Genomic DNA, 21,798 nt, shown 5'->3' with positions numbered 1-21,798 from the left:
TGGGGGGAGGCGGCCATGGGCCCCTCAAATGGGGAGGCGGTCCCCTCTAAGGATGGGAACGCCGAAAGGGAAGGCGGCCATAGGCCCCTTCCTGGGGGAGGAGGGGCTAGGGCCCCTCCTGGGAATTTCCCGGGGCCAGGACATCGCCAACGGCAGATGTGGTAAGTTGTGTGGGGTGGGAGGGGGGTCTACGCTACCTTCTAGACACCTCACACGAGTCCTCGGACGACCACTAAAGATGGCGTCGAGCTAACAGGGGGCCCCCGCTAAGACAAGGGAAATTGGAAGTTGGCACAGTGGTACAGTTCACTGTGCGATCGGCCCTCACAAGTGAGGGCGAGTTATGGTATTGGGGATCTGACACCGGTTACGACCTTGCCGTTGGCCCGTAATGTTAGGATGTACAATTTCAAAGTTTAAGTAATGCATTTGCAGGATGTTTAGTATCGGCTAGGAGAACCTTTGTATTAGAGATCTGTTAAGGTTAGCCAAGAACAACGTAATGTGTAAATGAAATTGTACATGATATGAAACTGTTATTTTAATTTTTTCATTTTGTTTCATATTTTAATAAATACGGCCGGGAGGGTAACTCCCTCCCGCCTTCCACAAGTTCAGAACCGTTTCCGTCTTCCCATCCTTGGGGGATTGTGTTGAGAGGGGGTGGCGGGTATCTCAGCCATAATACTTTTTTAGAAACACAAGCCAGAGAATGACCTTGCAAAACAGTGTTTTCTCTTACTCTGCAAGGGTCTAGTCCTTGCAACATCTTAATCTTTTGTTTCACACTTTTCTTTGTATAGTTACACAAGAAATTGCGTAAAAAATCAATAGATTCTTGCCGTACACTACAAATACTACTATAATTCCAAGTGTACACTGGAGCTTTAGGATGTCTCCCTAAAACTTCATCAACTAACACCTCTTCTGCATTTCTAGGAACAATTTTCTCTTTCTCAATAGGACAACCATTTCTAACCTCATAAGCGCGACCACTAGTGTCAACTGCATGCAACAAATCATTACTCTGAAGATAACTTTCTTCATTAAAAAAAGGCTCAGAACTTGAACTATGTTTCCATTCACCCAAAAAAACTCACAAAAATTACTTCTGTTACTTACTCTTCTCCACTTACTTTTGGCCTTCATTAAATAGATTGGTTTATCGAGTGATCGAATTCTATTGATTACTAAAATAAACAATTTTGTTTTCAATTCGAAAGCTTTCTCAATTACATTTTCTTTACCTTTCTTCTTCTTATAAAAAACTGTTTTTTTTTCATCCCTCAATTTCTTTAAATAAATGTAACAGAACTCTATTAAAAAACATTTTTTCCTAATTTCCATAATTTGTTTTTTCCTCCATTTACTATAAACTATTTTTTCTGCAGTTGACTTTCCATGATTGTTCTTTTTATTCTTCTTTTTCTTTTTTGTTGCAGACACACTAATACCATTTTTTCCTTTGTGCACACTACTCTTAGGGCTAGATGTAGGTAAATCAGATTTACTGATTCATAAATACCGAATTTTACCGATTCGGTATTCATGAATCGGTAAATCTGATGTAGGTAATTATTCGGTAACAAATACCGAATCCTTAAAGCCCATAGGAATCAATGGCAAATACCGATTCAGTAAAAATACCGAATTGCCAAGGGGGATAGGGTGTCACTTTGACACCCTGTTTCACCTCTGTTTCTGGCTTGTGTGCCATGTGACACACATACATGCCCTTAGGCATGTGTGTCACATGGCACAGGTGTACATGCACAGATGTGCATGTACACAGGAATTCATTATTTACCACCCAATAGTATTGGGTGGTAAATAACGATTTTTTAAGGGCCTGTGGCACTGTTTACTGTGCCACCTACATATTGATTTACAGAATCGGCAAATTTACCGATTTGGTATTTTACCGATTCTGTAAATTTACCGATTTGGTAAATTTATCGATTCTGTAAATCGAAGGCACCCTACATTACAAAACCCTAACACCGGTCGGTAACGGCCAAAATTGGCCGTTACCGACCGGTATTTGGTGTCCTACATCTGGCCCTTAGTCTTTAATATTTTTCTCAGAAAAGTATTCCTTCTCTTACCAGGACTTTTTTTCTTTTTCTTAACACATGGTTCTTCATGTAAATCTTGTGGATGACTTCTCTTCAAATAAACACCTTTCTCGTTGTTTCTTCTTTTGAAATTTGGTAGGCATGATACAGTTTTTTCAGTATTGATAAACAGAATCTATTAAAACATATATATATAACATTACAAAAATAAATATATGAAATATTCTATAATATTACTTATAAGAACAGAGGGAGGATTATGACGAGAAACGTGAGACTATGAAAATAAAAGTACTTACAACAAGAGAGAAAGAAGTATGAAATAAGGGAAAATATAACAAAAAAGGGGAGTATAAACAGACACTGCAATATAACGGGATAAAGGAAGTATGAATAAACTGGAAAGTATCATTAGGTAAGGGAGACTATGAAGAGAAAGATGGAAATATGAGGAGAGAAGAAAGAGTATAAGAAGAAAAAAAGAAACTAAGAAGACAGAGGGGGCACTATAATAAGACAGAAAGACTCTAAAGAAAAAAGAAGGAATATGTGAAAAGACACGCAACTATAAGAACAAAAAATGAATAATAGCAAAGGACAGTGTGTATAAAAACAGACAGAACAGTACCAGAAGAGAGCATGAAGAATGTGGGGAAAAGTGGAGCATAAGGGAAAAAGGGATGTACAAGAACAGAGGATACAGTCTGAGGAGAAAAGAAGGAGTATAAACAGATGGAATATTATGAAGAGTGAAAAGTGTATGAGGAAAGAGGCAGAAGTATGACAAGAGAAACAAATATAAAGAGAGAGATCAGTATGAAAAAACAAAGAATATGAGGAAAGTGCTGCAGAGTGTATGCAGAGAGTAAAGGAGGAGTAAGAGAAGAGAACAAACAATATCAACAGATTTAAGAAGTATGAACAGAGAGGACAGAAAATGAAAAGAGAAAAGGAATATGAAGAAAAAGAGGAAAATATGAACACAGAGAGAAGGAGTATAGGACAAAAGGAAATATAAGAAAAACTCAGTACTACAAGGAGACATGCACAAGTAAGAGAAAAGAGAGGAGAATATGAAAACAGGGGGGTATAAGAACAGGGGGGAAATTGAGGAGACGAATATGACAATAAGAAAAGAAGGCAATATTAGTAGAGAGTGCAAAGTATAAGAAAAGAGAGGAGAAATGTGAGTACAGAGAGAAGAGTATTAGAAGAAAAAGAAAAGTGTGAGAAAACAATAGGGAGTACCTACAAAGAACAGCGAGAATAAGAAGAAACAGAGAATATAAGAACAGAAGAGTATATATGAAGAAAGAGGAAAAACTGTAAAACGACACAGACACAAAAATGTGGACAAAAGACAATTATAAAGGAAGACTGCCCGTATAAGGAGAGAGGGAGTACTATGAGAAGACAGTAAGAACTGTGACAACAGTGGTGAATATAAAGACAAGAGAGAATATAAAGAGGAGGACAAATATGCAAAAAGAGGAGCAAGTATGAAAAAAAGTATAAAAAGAGAGCACAGTATAAGAAAAACAAGATAGTATAATGATAGAGGAAGGAGTAAGACGAGACAGGAGGGAGTATAACAAGAGAGTGTAGAAAATATGCAAAATGTTCGAATATAGGGCCATATTATCAATCCTAGGCGATAATGCCCATAATTCCTTAATCTACACACATGCAGTGTGATATTACCCTAAAAATTATAAGACCATACATTTTTCCAAAACACATTCACTACTATAAAACGTTTAAAAAGGTGTGAATATAACTCCTTAATGTACACACATGCGCAGTGTGATATTAGACACAAAAAATGAGACCATGCATTTTACCATTTACTACGGAAAAACGTGTAAATGACTATACATACTCCATATATATACTTACAACATTTCAGTAAACAGCACTGACTCATTTTCCAAATACATATGCAATTTAACAATTTTTTTCCGCCACTATTACATCAAAAAAATTAAGGGACATATTATCAAGGACCGGTGTTAAAATTATCGCTGTTTTATCGGCAGGAAACTGCTGATAAAGCAGCGATAATGGGCTTGATAATATGCCCTTGTTAATTCCCATAGAAGCCCATGTTAACATCAGAACATGGGCTTCTATGGAAATTAACAAGAGCGTATTATCACGCCCTTTACCGCCGTTTATCGGCAGTTTCCTGCTGATAAAACAACAATAATTTTAACACCGGTCCTTGATATTATGCCCCTAACACAATAAAACAACAAAGACACACAAGAGGCTTGTAAATCGACCCAGACTATATACAGAGGGAAAGAAACAAGAGAGAGGACAGAACCGGGAGTATCAAGAAAAAAATGAAATATGAAGAAAAAGGGAAGAAAATGAGGAGACACAAGGAATAAGAGAAGAAACAGGAAAATATAAAGACAAACAATGGCAATATGACCACAGAGGACAATATACAAAAAACACAGTAGTACCGAGAGAGAGAAAGGAGTAAGAAAAGAGAGGGGGAAGTATAAAAAGAAAGTCTAGAAATTATGGAAAAAGGGACAAATATAGGGCCATATTATGAAGAAAGGGCGACGCATTATCGCCACTTTTATCGGCAGGAAACTACTGTTAAAGCGGCGATAATGGGTTTCATAATATGCCCTTGTGAATTCCCGTTGGAGCCCAGGTTAACACCTTAACCTGGGCTTCCATGGGAATTCACAAGGGCATATTATGAAACACATTATCGCCGCTTTAGCAGCAGTTTCCTGCCAATAAAAGTGGGAATAATGTATCTCCCTTTCTTGGTAATATTGCCCATAATTCCTTAATGTACACAGACGCACAATGTGATAATAAACAAAAAAACATAACAGCATGCATTATAGCAAAACACATTTACGACTATAAAACGTTTAACAAGGGACGAATATAGGGGCATATTATCAAGACAGGCGATAAAATTATCGCTGCTTTATCGGCAGAAAAAAGCAGATAAAGCGGCGATATTGGCCTTGATAATATGCACTATGGAATACCAATCGAAGCCCATGTTAGATGTGAAGGACATCTAACATGGGCTTTGATTGGAATTCCATAGAGCATATTAACAAGCCCATTATCGCCGCTTTATCTGCAGTTTTCTGCCGATAAAGTGGCAAAAATGTTATCACCTGTCTTGATAATATGCCCCATAATTCCTTAATGTACAAAGATGCACCACAAACATTCCCATACAATTTATCAACTCACCTTTCAAATTGATTTCTAGATTAAGAAGAATATCACTCACACAGTAGATATTCTTATACAGAATCTCTCTAATTCAGTGTTTCCAGCAAAACCACGAAATGGAACATTTTCCCTCTCATTTTACACATACATACATATAAACAACAAACTAACATCCTTCACACATTCATTCAAAACAAAACACACATTTATATTGCTTTAACATTGCAAACCTTTCCAACTGACATAACTTTCCACCCTACCCCCAACAGATCATGCAAAGGTCAACTGTCAACAGAGGTCAAAAGTTCAGCACTGTATAAAACACTGCTCCTCAACAATTTTAGACTATGCATAAGCGCTTACTTATAAGTACCAATAAAGAGAAAAGGTCTCATTACAAGCAACCAAAATATAAACACATAAACTTGATAGATATCTGTAAAATATATATTTTTTATTGATTTTTTCTTGCTTACGTAGGCTTATGTGAAACGACTTTCAGAATTTGCACAGTACCTGTACACTAAATATACTGTAAAAAAAAGTAGCATCTATCACAAATTTTTTTCAATCCCCGAGGACCCCATCCCCCGCTGCTCAAATATAACGTTCAGCACCGTGGGGAGAGCCCCAAATACCCCTTGGTCCCAGCCGACTCCATGCGTCCTTCGGGAGCCAGCATTCCTTTTTGTCAGAGAGACCAGCTTACATGCTGCTCTCTCAGACAAAAAGCAATCTGCTTTCCTACTTGAAAGAGAACTCTCGCCCTACCATAGCAAACAGCAGTGTCCCAGGGATAGGCACCCCATAACACTACAGGAGTTAGGTGGTGGTCCCCACGGCCATCAAAGGCTCAACAAAGCCCATCCAAGACTCTGACCTTGCAGATTATTGTAAACTCCCCTAAGCAGTCTAAGGGGGACAGGAAGTCCTATAGCAAATAGCAAACTTTTCCTGTAAATCTACACACTCAATCTACACACATATACAAATAAATCAAAAATCACATTTATTCCCACATTAAATCAAAACGAAAGACACTTTTATATTGCTTGAACTTTTGCACCCTTTCCAACTGACAAAACTTTCAACCCTTCCCCCATTTCACAATCTGCCAGTTACCATAGAAACACTTCAGAAAACATCTAACTCAGCACACAGGTGAAAAGTTCATCATACTTTGTTGCAAAATAAAACAGCAAGTGTGCTTGACTTGAGAATATACCAGCTTATCTTATGTAACATTCTTTTCTATCAGTTTTTCTTAACCAATAAAAATCAGTCTTTTAAAAAACAGAAACATGCATCCTAGCTTAGTGTAGAATATTGTCGAACAACAAATCATTTCTTTTCTTTTTTCAAAACTGCATGTTCTCAACCATTTTAGAAAAATCTTACTTTTCAAACTGCCATTTCATTTACAGAGACCTTCAGAGTGCATCCAGATCTCGCTTCAAGATGTTTACAGAGTGGATTATGGGACACAGCTATATTTTCTGGAGCCAAAGGTACGCACAACAGAAATGAATTCACAAAGACCTACTTTTACCAAATGTAGACATTAAATAGATTGGACAGAGAGGATTAAAGTGGCATCAATTGGCGCCATTGGTGAAATCATTTTCACATCTCCAACACCCTGACCTCATAATTGTGCACTGTGGTGGCAATGACCTAGGCACTTTGACAGGGGTAGGTCTGGAAATGCTTATGAAGGGCACCTTTCAACAATTGATGACACTGTTCCCCAAAACTGCCCTTGTATATTCTAATATATGCCAAAAGCAGAAATGGAAATGGTCCAACCACTATCGTCCACACATTGAAAAAGCTAGGAAACATGTGAATAAATCTGTTTCTGCCTTTCTCCGAGACTATAGAATGTGGTCCATCTACCACAACAATCTACGTTTCAATATGGATGGCATCTATAGGAGAGACAGTGTACATTTTACAAATGAGGGAAACAGAGTATTCCTCTTGAACTTTAGACTCTGCATTGGTACTTATTTGTAGGTCCTAAAATCTCCCAATAAACACAAGGGCTCTTTTTAGAGCCACCCAACATCTAAACACATACACTTTATAAATATCTGAAAAATATTCTTCTTTTTCTTCCTTCAGTACGCTTATGGGACGACTTCCAATCTTCGCACCGTACGTCGTCCATACGTGCTTGGTACGCGTACGATAAATCAACCATAAAAAAAATAGACTTTATCACAATTTTTTTATAATCCCCGATGATCCCATCCCCCGGGGCTCAAATGTAACATTGCGGACCGTGGGAAGAGCCCCAAGGCCTCCACGGTCCCAGCCGGCTCTCCACTTCCTGCAGGAACCGGCATTGCTTTTCGTCACAGACAGCAGCTTACATGCTTATATTCTTCTTTCAAAGATGATTTCAACACTTATACATTTTATAAAATAATATAGTACTGAACGCTAAAGGAGAAAAGTCAGCACAATTATAATAGAATAGAAAATAGAAAAAAAATACTTCCACACTCAACAAACTCGTAAGCAGACTTCACAGTTTAATTTAAAAGCACGCTACCACAACTAGTTTTTGAAACGCATTATACAAAAAAATGCGTCACAAAATAGGCTACATACATGGTGACTGTATTGTAACGTCACATAGAAAAAAGAAAGCCACTCTTACGCTACCAGGAAAACACAACAACACTATAAAGCCCAAATTTCCATTGTAGTGATTTCTTAGTTGCAACTCTAGTTGTCGGATAGACACACACACTCCCTCATGACTGGTATACACCCACACCACACCCATTCAGCATATCCGTCACTACACATGGTACCCTATGTATAAAAAAGACGGAGCGCACATGTTGTATGCCATTTTAGAGTTGTTCCCAAAGCACTGAACAAGGGGCCCACTACCACATGCGTGGCCTCTTTGGTCACTGAGTTAGTAGTGCCTGAAGCACTGAGCGGTTGAAGAACCTGCGATGATGATGATGGGAGCACGAATACGTTGTTAGCCATAAAGATATCAAGACTCGCACCATATATGAGACTTCTTTGTTGGAGATCGGAACTACCTCATGCAGAAGGTGTCTTTTCCACGAAAAAGTGAGCAGTGAGGCTGGAGTATGCATCGGAAGGAGTCAAAGGGTTGTAGCTGACTAAATACAAAACTGCGACTTAGTATTTTAGACGAACGCACTCCTACATAATGTATCAATTTACATGTTTAATTTTTTTTCCCAAAAGCAGTAACGTTTTTATAATCGCTGAAATGTCCGGGATATATTCACAATACAAACAGTTCGTAGAAATCTGCCAATCAACGTCTATAAAAGCGCGATATTATATATCTTCAAATTAATATAGCAAGAATTACCAATCATAACATCTTTCTTTTAATATGTTTTAGATGTACAGCTTCAGGATGGATTATGTAACACGGACAATGGCATTAGCACAAGGTGAGCAAACAAGCTTGTTTCTGAAACAACAACAAGTTATCTGTCAAAGGAGAGAATATAGTATGCAGCAAGCGCAAAAAAAACATTGGCCTGACGGGGCTTCAGCTAGGATGAGATAGCTTCCTTGGCCCAAACACAGTCGCACCGAGTACGTCACAGGTCTTTTAAAGACATTTTGCTTGTTAATGAGGCTTTGATAACCCCCCCTTACAGCCCCTGCAGCTACACTCTTCTTTTTGCTTGTACTAAAGCCCCTATCCCAAATTTTTTCTACCCCCTCCATCCCCAATATTTTTGACTGGTTGCGCCTCTGGCTTCACGTACCCCTCCCCTGTCATGTTTGTCTCTCCCACGTTTCAATGTCCTTTTTTCCCTTTCTCTTTCTTACTCTCTCACATCATTTCTCTTTCTTTTTTGAAGATTTGGACGCTGCTATCTCCACTCTGCTGTATACAACCATGTCTGAATTGAAATGATTAACTCTCTTGATTACAGTTAAGGCTTCTTCCACACGTAGAGCACCATCTTTCAATAACGCCAATGGCACTAGGTGACAAAGAATTTTGCTTCCGAAAAAACAAATTATCTATGAAAGGAGTGAGTGGGTAGTGTGCACCAGCTTCACTGTGTAAAATATATAATTACCTCCCAGCAGTGACAACAGATAGGTTACAACAGTCTGACAAACAGATCTACAAGCTTATTATGCGACTTTTGTGTCACTTTTAACATGGGAAATGTACTAGGCACACTGAACACGTAAAACTGTAGTGTTACCTTCATTTGTGAAAGGAGACAGTGGGTACTGTGCAGCAGCTTCACTGTCTACAATGTATAATTACTTTCAAGCACTGACAACAGATAGGTTACAACAGTCTGACAAACTGATCTACAAGCTTATTACGCCACTTTTATGTCACTTTTAACATGTGAAAAGTGACGCAAGGAGCTTCTAAATCTACGTCTGACTGTTCAAGAAAAAATCTCAACTCCATACTCTGCGAGCCAGTTTTAATGTTGTTTTCTCTCTCTCACTCTCTGTGACATAATCTCTCTTTCTCTTTTAAACTTATAGAAAATGCTATCTGCTTTGACCTGTAGAAGCAAATGTGTCTTCAAGTTGTGAATTCCACTGGCAGCAGTGTTTGGCTGCAGTGTTTATACAACGGTAAGCACAGAGGCCTAAATATACAATGCGTTCATTACAATGCATTAGAAATAAGTCTGTATATTTACAATCCCGTTGTGCCACTTTTGTGTCAGTAACGCAGTAGGCACTTCCATATAGAGACCACTTGAACGCGGCACTATAACAGAACTGAAATGTACTAGGCAAACTGCACACGTAAAACTGTAGTGTTACCTTCATTTTTGAAAGGAGACAGTGGGTGGTGTGCAGCAGCTTCACTGTCTAAAATGTATAATTACCTCCGAGCACTGACAACAGATAGGTTACAACAGTCTGACAAACAGATCTACAAGCTTATTTCGCCACTTTTCTGTCACATTTAACATGTGAAAAGTGACGCAAGGAGTTTCTAAATCTACGTCTGACTTTTCAAGAAAAAATCTCAACTCCACACTCTGCGAGACAGTTTTAATGTTGTTTTCTCTCTCTTTCTCTCTCTCACTCTCTGTGACATCATTTCTCTTTCTCTTTTAAACTTATAGAAAATGCTATCTACTTTGACCTGTATAAGCAAATGCTTCATCTCATTTACTCACGTCTACATAATTCTAAACTCTAATTTTCTTTTTTATTTTGCAAATTACTAATCCAACGTCCTTTGGAGTCCACTTCACAATTTGTTTATAATATTGTTTTTTTAAAGTTATTTTTCTAGTTCTTTATATTATAGTTATCATTAAGTTTCCTTTACAGTTATTCTTTTAATAAAAGTTAATTAAAAAAACGACATACTTCTATTTTTTTGTGGGGGGGTTGACGGTCCACAATAAAAACAATATTTATAATGTTGAAGTACTATAGTAAGATGTTCAAGAGTAAGATTGAAAAGTACTGACTTATATTTTCTCTGGGTACACTACAACATGGTAAAGAAATCAAACTAATACTAAACAATGTGTACCACATTTACAAACCTCTTGCGACATTTTCCTATGCAAGCCTACCACCCTACAAAATTAAGTGTGGACCTCAATAACGCCCCTCAAACCACGGAAACAATCACCCTACAAAGATTTCTATATTGTTCGAGAGGGGCTGCGTGCCCTCCGCCTGGTGCCCTGGAGTCCACCACGACTAGACCCGCTTTCTGCAGTGTCCTAGGGGGAAACAGCCATTACAACACGGTCATAACCACGCGTGATCGTCACCACGAAGCCATTAGCACGCATATGGCTTTACCACACAAGCTTTTACAACTAGTATGCATTTACCACACATGATAAACGCATAATCTTAATATATCTTTGTGTTGACGAACACGCGTTGTAATGGCTCTGGCTTACGTCCTTCAAATCAGTTTTTAGGTATACGTGTGACCAAGTCATAAGATCGGAGGCCAAGGACAAACACCGTGGTGTCTGTGCCAGGAAATCTCATGGTTCTTAGAGAAGATAAGCGGAGAGTAAAATGAAAGTAACAGGTATAATAAAAATAACAAAGAAAAACTACTAAAATGGCAGTGGACGGAGTATGTAATCAATGTTTGCTGCCTCGACACTACATTTCAAATAAACATAGATACAATATGTTTATTAATGTATTACAAAAGTATAGCAGCAGATGTCACACACGGCTCGGAAAAAGAAAGCAGCAAATGTAATACCTGAAATAAGGAGCGGTTTGCTTGGCGAACTGGAAGAAAAAGAAAAAAACGAGGCTGCGGATGCATAGAGAATACAACTGGTGCACAAAAAAAACCCGGAAAGTTTTACATACTACCATAGAAATATAGCTCTTTTTTTGACCAGTAAAGTTAGTTCTTAAAAAGAACCTTTTTTTTTTTTTAGCCCCAATGCCCCCATGATTCTCCCTGCGTCCTTCAAGAGCCGGCATTGCTTTTTCAGAGACATCAGCTTATATGCTGCTCTCTCTTTCGAAAAACAATCTGCTTTCTTGAAACAGAGAACAGATTACCTTGCTCTCCTTTTCAAATAGGAGTGCGGTTTCCTGTGGTAAAGTGGGAGCGGCGACGGTACCACCCTACCATACCAAACAACAGTGTCCTGGAAGTACGCACCCTGAGACACTGCAAGAACCGACCCTGGGAGATGGTGGGCCCCAGGGCCACCAAGCGTTCCAGAAGGGGGGCAGCGCGACCTACTCCCAACATTAGAAAAACACCGGGGAGTGCAGGTACCCGGGGCTGGAAGGTCATTTTACATATTACTGCCCCAGGAAGGTGGCGGTCCCTGTGACATGTACGGGGAGAGAGAGAGGGAAAGCTGAAAACACACTTTTAAAAAACATTTTTTTTTTAAAAAGCCTCGTCGGGGTGACGGTCCCCGAGACTGAGGGGAAGAGGACCGTAACCCCCCGCATACTTCAAAATAAAACCACAGAGGGGTGGCGTTCCCCGGTGCTCGGGGCACCTTACAAGCACCCCACTATGAAAAAAATTGCCCCCGGAATTTGTGCCCCGGGACCTAATTAATAAAATGGGCTTCTATTTTTTATTTCCCTTTTCCACCGCGTACGTATACCATACGCGTACCCCCCGATTTTTTATTTGAAAAAAAAAAATTGAGCCTAAAAATCCATGTACGACCCCCCGAGCAAGCCTAGAGGGTCAGGATGTTTCTACCCTGCCCCCTTTCCTTATTTCTCAACTTTGATTTACTGTTTTCTTGTGAGTCTCTTCTAGCGATGAACAAGATGGCTGCCAACACTTCTTGGTTTGGAGTGTCGACGCACAGTTGACAGCTAATCAGCATGCAGCTCGTGCTCGTAATTGTACGAATTTCCGTACGCGTGCTGTACTTCGTCTCTAGATATCGCTATGATTTTACTTTTAATTTTCTAAGGAACTACTGAACGGATTTACACCATTTAACAAAAAGCACAATCTGCGACCGAACTCTACCTTTTTTTTTTTTTTTTAAAGTACTTGTAAAGCGCGTTTGCTGCCCGAAGGCGTCCAAGCGCTGAGTAGAAGCAGGGAGTACCTGGAGGGGAGTACCTGGAGGGGATCTAGGGGGAGGCGGATTTGGCGAACAGTAGGGTCTTTAGACTTTTACGGAATGAAAGGAGGTCTGGGTTGGACCGAAGTGAGATGGGGAGGGCATTCCAGAGCTTGGCGGTGTTCAAGGAGAACATCCTGCCCCCAGACCTGACTCGCTTCACTCTGGGAACAACCGCGAGGTACGCCTCTGTCGACCGGAGGTTCCTGTTAGGTTGGTAAGGAATGATAAGGTCAGTGTTGATGGCTGGGGCTGTTTTCCAGAAGGCACGGTGCGCCAAGCACAGCGCCTTGAAGGTCACTCTCTGCCTCACTGGCAACCAGTGGAGAGTTTTCAGAGCGGGTCTGGCTGATTGAGTGCACGAGAGTTCCAACAAGGTGCGGGCTGCACAGTTTTGGATGACCTGTAGTTTCCGGAGGGTCATCTCTGGTGCTCCTAGATACAAGGCATTGTTAGAATCCAGGCGTGACTGGATAAGGCCTTGTACCGCCACCTTTTTGGCCTCTAGGGGGAGTAGCGGAAGGACTTTCCTCAAGATTCTAAGCAGGCCAAAGCAGGTGGAAGACAGTTTTTTGGCCTGAGTAGAAAAGGAGAGTTTGATGTCAAGCCATATCCCCAGGCTTTTAACACTGTCCTTAGGGGTGGGAGGAGGGCCCAAGGCACTGGGCCACAGTGAAGTGAATGGTACGGGAGAGGTGGGGCCTAGGAGCATAAGCTCCGTCTTATCACCGTTTAGTTTTAGGGAGGAGTTGGTCATCCATCCCTTGACATCCACTAGACAGTTTAAGAGGTCGGCTGCGGAATGCCTACTGTTCTTCGTGGCCAACGAGACCACAAGCTGGGTGTCGTCGGCATATGACACAATTTTAATACCATATGGTTCGACAACACCCGCCAGCGGCCTCATGTATACGTTGAACAGTACATGGCTCAGAGAGGAGCCCTGTGGTACTCCGCAGCTCAGGGGTTTACTCGAGGACACCATCTCTCCATCAAAGATCTGGAACGACCTCCCAGACAGGAAGGACTCGAACCACCTTAAGGCGTCACCTGAGACTCCGATGTTATGGAGACGGTCCAGCAAGGTGGTGTGGCTGACCGTATCGAAGGCAGCACTTAGATCAAGGAGGATCACTGCCACTGATCCTCCCTGATCCAGTATCCTTCGAGTCTCTTCGGTGACGGCTAGCAAATCGGTTTTAGTGCCATGCTTAGGTCTGAAGCCCGTCTGGGATGTGTGTAGTAGAGAGTGGTCCTCCAGGAACTGGACCAGCTGCATGTTTATGTGCTTCTCTAACACCTTGCTGGCCCAAGGAAGAAGAGAGATGGGACGGTAGCTGGAGTAGTCGTCAGGGTCCAGGCTGGGCTTCTTCAGCAGCGCCCTCACCATGGCCTGTTTCCAGGCTGTGGGGACTGAGCATGCGGATATAGAGGTATTTAGAAGATCCCGGATGACAGGCAAAGTGGCTGTACTTGCCTGCATTAGGACTTCTGGAGGAGCAGGATCGCGGGGGAACCGGATTTTACTTGTCGTGCCACTTTACTTAAGGTGTCAAGGTCCAACGGAAGAAAGTGCTCAAGGACAGGCTGATCTGGGTGCTGAGGTGATTTAGGGGGGGGATAGTGAGATACATCCAGAGTAGTGTCTGAGGTGGGGAAAGTGGAGTACATTTTTGTGACTTTATTATAGAAGAAATCCGCAAGCTCGTTGCATTGATCCTTGGATTTGTTAGGTGGAGGTGCCGTGTTGGCGGTGGAGCAATGCTTTATTATCTGGAAAATTTCTTTAGGTTTTGATTTTGCTTCTAATATTTTCTCAGAATAATAGGTTGCCTGTGCTGTTTTGATCCCTTCTTTATAGACTTTAATCGCTTCTTTATAAGAGGCCTTTTTGTCTGGGAGAAAGTCTAAACGCCAGGCTCGCTCTCGCTGCCTACAGAGGCGTTTTAGTTGTCTAAGAGAGTCAGAAAACCAAGGGGCAGTTTTCTGTAGTCTGTTAGAGGATGATTTACGGATCGGAAGAATCGAGTCCAGCGAATGAGTGATCCAGTTTTCGTAGTGGGAGTTAGCCACGTTGGGATCTGGGCAGAGTAAAGGGCAGGTGGAGTCTAGTTTATGTAGCCAGGCCTCCAATGGGAGTTTTGACCAGTTCCTTCTAGAGGAGACTTGGGGAGGGAGCTGAGGGGTTTTGTGTTTGACCCAGGTGAATGGGATTAGGAAATGGTCCGACCATGGGAGGGGGGTGGGTTGATCAACAGTTAGATCCGGGCAGTTGCTGAATATGGGGTCGAGTAAGTTGCCCCTTTCATGGGTCGGAGCAGCAACCAGTTGGGACAGTTGGAGAGCCTCCAGATCCTCTAGTAGTTCCTGAGCAATGTTGTCTGAGGGGGAATTGAAATGGAGATTAAGGTCTCCTAAAATCGTGTAATTAGCGGCGGACAGAATTCTTCCCGCTATGGTCTCAGGAAGAGTCCTATGAAACTCTTTTGCGGGCTCCGGGGGGCGGTAGATCAAGGTACCGGAGAAAGTGTTGTTCGCGTTGAACTCTATGTGGAATGCTATGCTCTCACATTCAGGAATGGTCTCTGCTGTGGTCCGACATCGGTACTGGTTCTTCAGAATGATCGCCAGACCTCCGCCTCTCCCTACCGGTCTATCTGCTCTAAGGATATAATATCCTACGGGTAAGGCTTGAACTACGTCCGGCTCAGAGTGCTCGGTGAGCCATGTTTCTGTCAGAAATATCACGTCTGGCTTGTGTTCTTCAAGCAGCATGGCAATCTGTATACTGTGTTTGGGCAGGGAACGGCAGTTTAATACGTACATACAGTACGTTAGTGCTGTGGCTGACGGGGATTTGCGGAATGAGTGCTTGCACCCTGGACATCGGGCGGGTAGCTCTAACGGAGCGAAAGTGTGGGAGCACTGAGGAGTGACAATCCCACCTAAGCTATGTAGGGCCGCCGAGCAGTAGGTCCTGCTGTGGATGTCATGGGAGCCAGGGTGTGTGGCCCCGGGTCCCGGCTGGTCGCGGACGGGCGCAGACGGGCTTGCCTTAGGCGCGCCTTCGGCGCGCAAACGTCGCGCCCGCTGCGCTCGCCCGCTGCGTGACCGAGGATTACACATATTTTATGCGCGAGTGTTGTGGGGGCGTGGCCTAAAAGGGGCGTGGCCTCCGCTCGTGGTGGGAGGGCGCGAGGGGAAGAGTGTTTGTGTTGTCAGCGCTAGCTCCGCTGTGAACACAACAATTAGCTGGTAAGTGCAGAAAGACACAAGTTGTCTGTGCTTTTAAAAACAGGTTTAACAGTGACAGTCAATTTTAAAAAACGCTCTGCCTTACTCCCGGCTTCCGCCTCAGGAGTCTGCTTCAGTTCTGTGTATTGCCCAACTCGGCGCTTTTTATGCGCGAGTGTTGTGGGGGCGTGGCCTAAAAGGGGCGTGGCCTCCGCTCGTGGTGGGAGGGCGCGAGGGGAAGAGTGTTTGTGTCGTCAGCGCTAGCTCCGCTGTGAACACAACAATTAGCTGGTAAGTGCAGAAAGACACAAGTTGTCTGTGCTTTTAAAAACAGGTTTAACAGTGACAGTCAATTTTAAAAAACGCTCTGCCTTACTCCCGGCTTCCGCCTCAGGAGTCTGCTTCAGTTCTGTGTATTGCCCAACTCGGCGCTTTTTATGCGCGAGTGTTGTGGGGGCGTGGCCTAAAAGGGGCGTGGCCTCCGCTCGTGGTGGGAGGGCGCGAGGGGAAGAGTGTTTGAGTCTTTGCCAAACTTGGTGTAATTCCGGCTAAAGGTCCCTATGGAAAATTGCATGGGGAAAACATGTTTTGGGACCCCCTTTTTTCTCAGCCCCCACTTGACGAATCCCCCCCAAACTTTCAGGGAAGGAGCGGAGCCGAGCAGGCCATTTTCTTGGAGAAATTCGCAAAGATTCGTCCACCGACGCCAAAGATATTCCAAATAGAATGTTGTGGATTTCCTATGGAATAGAAAGTAGGTCTTAACTATAACTACCTACTGGCGACCACCAGTAGGTAATATATATATTTTTATATATATATATATATATATATATATATATATATATATATATATATATATATATATATATATATATATATATATATATATATATATTAAATATTCAAGTGGGATTTTTCAGCAGCATAACATGTTGACTCACAACCTTGTAGTTGTATAATAATTTTTCTTGTCATTGTTCTCAGCTAGATTTCACCACTCAATCTCCTTCATTTTTTTGGCTATGCTGTTTTTAGAGACATTGGGTAATTAGCTGAGTTCTCTTTTTGGACCCTTAATTTATAGACAAATATATAGCTCCTCAATAATATTAAGGCCTCCTGGGTGTTTACTGTCAAGATCTAAAATATATCTGGTTTCCAACCTACGGAGTGTCCTTTGCCTGTCTCCACCCCGTTTGTATGGTGGAATGGCATCTATTAAAAAAGTATTTGAGTTCTTTGGGGTCCGCATTGTGCGTTTCCCCAAAGTGTCTTGCTACGGGGTAAGTTGTGTCCTTGTTTTTAATGGCTCTAATATGTTGTAGTATACGTTTCTGTCCCTGTAGTATTGTGCTCCCTACATATCTAAGGGCACATGGACACTCCAAAATATATACCACAAAATCAGACTTGCAAGTTAGAGCTTTCCCAATTGGTCTTTCTATATCACAAAATGGAGTAACGTAAGATATTTTGTTTACTCCAAATTGGCACGCTTTGCACATTCTGCAGCAAAATAAAACCCTTTCTCTGTGATAGCCAGGTGTTCTTGGTTTGCAAAAAGGGGTCATTTTTAACCAGGACATCTTTCATTGGTGCAGCTCTGATATATGTTATAAAGGCTCTTTTCGGAAGTGTATGGCCAATGATAGGATTGTCTAAGATCAATGGCCAGTTTTTTCTAGCAATTTGCCTGATCTGTTTATCCTGTTCACTGTATTTAAGGATAAACCTAAAAGTGGAATGTTCTTGAAACTGTTTCTCCTTTTTCATATTCTTTCTAATCAGGTTTTCCCTTGTCACCTCTCTGCTTTTCTTTATAGCTTGTTCTATGCATTTGATAGAATATCCCCTTGCTTGGAATCTACTTGCGCAAGCTTTTTGTGCCTCAATTAGATCCCCCTCTAGGCTACATATTCTTTTTAAGCGCAGCATCTCCCCGTAGGGGATGCTTTGTATCAAATGGCACGGGGAAGCTGCTTGCGTGAAATATCGCATTGCCTGCAGTAGGCTTTTCAATGTAACTTGGTTTCAAGTCTGCCTTCTTTGATATAGACTTCTACATCCACAAAATTAATAGATGTTGAACTGATAATTGCAGTGCAATGTAGATTCAAATTATTCAAGTTTAGCTCTACAATGAATTGTTTTGCTGTCTCTGTGTTACCTTGCCAAATTAAAAAAAAATCATCAATATAACGCAACCAGCATTTGATCTTGATCATAATGGTTGTGGTATGTTCCTCCATGAGTACCAGCTCCTCCCACCAACCCATATGGAAACAGGCATAGCTGGGGGAGAAGCTGGAACACATGGCTACCCCACATTGTTGTCTGTACATCATATTGCCAAATAGAAAAATATTGTTGTGCAAACAAAACTAGACCATATTTATAAGCATTTTGTTATTCTGTGTATATATATATATATATATATATATATATATATATATATATATATATATATATATATATATATATATTACCTACTGGCGATAGCCAGTAGGTATATATAGTTAGGATTTTTTCTCTATGGAACTTTTGAAAATTCTATGCCTAATAACTTTGGCGTTTGTGGACGGAATCGGCTGAAATTTTCAGGAAAATGGCACATTTTGTTTCTGAGCAGCTCCTGGAAATTTGGGGGGGGTTCGTCAAGGGAGGGCCGAGAAAAAAGGGGGGTCCCAAAACGCGTTTTTCCCATGTTAATTTCCATAGGGCGGTTGGCCTCACTTTTAGCCCGAACGGCTGAATGGATTTCCACGAAACTTGGCAAAATTGTAGGGACTGTTAGCCCGATGTGCCTTTGCTAGGTCTCAATATATGTGCTTCAGTGAATTTTGAGAAATTAACATTTAAAACAAGATATATATCTGTAACAGCGCTCCGGGCAGCGCTCCGGTTCGCGAACTTTTCGCGTATCGGAACTTTGCGAAGCGAAGCTGATTGGCTCTCCGGTGTCTGTCAACATTCTAAACAGTCCGGAGCGGCCGCCATCTTGTCTCTCGGTAGGATCGAGAGACAAGAGGAGGCCAAAACAAAGGGGGAAATGAAGGAAAGGGGGCAAGGTAGACCCCTTCTAACCCCCTAGGATTGATGAGGGGGATATTATAGAGCCACGCCGGGCCCAAAAAAAAAAAAAAAAAATCCGATTTTTTCGCCGTAGAGACGCGTCTTGGTACGCAAACCGGGCAGCTAACCGGGCAGCTAACCGGGAAGCTAACCGGCAGCGTAACGGGAGTCTGAGGAGGAGCTAATTGGCTGTCAACATTGTAAACAGTCGGAGCGGCCGCCATCTTGTCTCTCGGTAGGATCTAGAGACAAGAGGAGGCCAAAACAAAGGGGGAAATGAAGGAAAGAGGGCAAGGTAGACCCCTTCTGACCCCCTAGGATTGATGAGGGGGATATTATAAAGCCACGCGGGGCCCAAAAAAAAAAAAAATCAGATTTTTTTCGCCGTAGAGACGCGTCTTGGTACGCGAACCGGGCAGCTAACCGGGCAGCTAACCGGGAAGCTAACCGGCAGCGTAACGGGAGTCTGAGGAGGAGCTAATTGGCTGTCAACATTGTAAACAGTCCGGAGCGGCCGCCATCTTGTCTCTCGGTAGGATCTAGAGACAAGAGGAGGCCAAAACAAAGGGGGAAATGAAGGAAAGAGGGCAAGGTAGACCCCTTCTGACCCCCTAGGATTGATGAGGGGAATATTATAAAGCCACGCGGGGCCAAAAAAAAACAAAAAATCAGATTTTTTCGCCGTAGAGACTCGTCTTGGTACGCGAACCGGGCAGCTAACCGGGAAGCTAACCGGCAGTGTAACGGGAGTCTGAGGAGAAGCTGATTGGCTGTTATCATTGTAAACAGTCTGGAGCGGCCGCCATCTTGTCTCTCTGTGGGATCGAGAGACAAGCGGTGGAAAAAAAAAAAGGTGTAAATGAATGAAAGGGGTAAGGCAGACCCCTCCTGAACCCCTAGGATTGATGAGGGGGCTATTAAAGTTCCCTGGGGGGTGAAAAAAAAAATTGTGATTTTTCACGGTAATGGTGCTTCCTGGTACGTTAACCGGGCAGCTAACCGGCAGCGTAACGGGAGTCCGACATATTGTGTTTTTTGAACGTTTGTGATATGTGCACGTGTGGATTTTGTCTAATTAAGGTTAAAAAAATATATATATATCTTTAAGCGTGTTCTGGCGCGCTTACGTTTTGGGTTTGGTTTGCGCTGCAGAGACGATACGTCACGGTTATGCGATGCATCATGAGGCGTCTCACGGGCTACGTGATACGTCACTTAATAAAGAATATATTTTACAGCTATAGATATTAGCTTTTAAAAAACCAATGAAATTCACAGAAAAAACAATAGGTTATAGACCATATATAGTTAGGAATTTGCATTTACAAAACCTTGAAAATTCACTGAAAAAACCATAGGTTATAGACCATATATAGTTAGGGATTAGCATTTAAAAAACCTTATTTTATTTGCACAAAACCATTGAAATTCCATATATAGTTAGTTGCACTAACTATATATCGCGGACCCGCAATCCACTGCTAATGATGTCACATATTACATCATTCATTACATGGTCAGTGACATCACTGATGACATCACTGATGACATCTCAAATGACATCACTGATGACATCACTGATGACATCTCAAATGACATCACTGATGACATCACTGACATCTCATTTGACATTACTGATTACATCACTGATGATATCATTTATGTGATAACACATCTTCAGACTCTAATATAACCTTAGATACACTCAGTGTAAACAGGCACTCACAGACTGTCACACATCCATGGAGTTACTCACACACCTAGTCAGTCATGCAAAGAATCAATCACACCTCCATTTCCTCAACTATACAGTTATACACACCTTACTTCTTCAAACATATACTAACACATATTTACTCTCTTATACAATCCTTGATACAAGTTCCCAATGATTCATACAGCCACTCTCACATTCACTGGCTCTTATTTCAGTTATTTATATATGTCAACTCTCACATGGAGTGTGTTTTACATATGTACTTACTTTGACATGTAGAACTGAGATATCCATTCACTCACCAATATACTCATGCACACAGTCAACTGTCCATACAGCTGTTTCTACATGCACTTTTGAACCCATACACCTAGGGAATCAACTGCTCACACATCTATGCACAGAGTTATACACCTCCCAGCCACCCACACACATACTCAGTCTCCCATACAAATACTTGGGCAACTATTCAATAACCCATATAGTTACTGATATAGCTACTGATTTAAACATGCAGCAGTTTACAGAAGAACATAAATAATGATTGCCAAATTAAGACACTTTAATCACTAACCCATGCACTCAGTGAGACACATTTAATCATTCTCTCATACAGTCAGTCATGCACCTACTAAATCCTTCATCCAGACACTTATACATCCACTCATTCTTCAATATGTAAGACATATTTTAACTTTACAGAAACATACAGTCACTGGGTGTTGTCATCAGTGATGTCATCAGTGATGTCATTTGAGATGTCATCAGTGATGTCATCAGTGATGTCACTGACCATGTCATGAATGATGTAATATGTGACATCATTAGCAGTGGATTGCGGGTCCGCGATATATAGTTAGTGCAACTAACTATATATGGA

Source organism: Lissotriton vulgaris, chromosome 2_1 (assembly GCF_964263255.1).
Source record: "Lissotriton vulgaris chromosome 2_1, aLisVul1.2, whole genome shotgun sequence".
Lineage (NCBI taxonomy): Eukaryota > Metazoa > Chordata > Amphibia > Caudata > Salamandridae > Lissotriton > Lissotriton vulgaris.
This window is presented reverse-complemented; position numbering follows the sequence as displayed.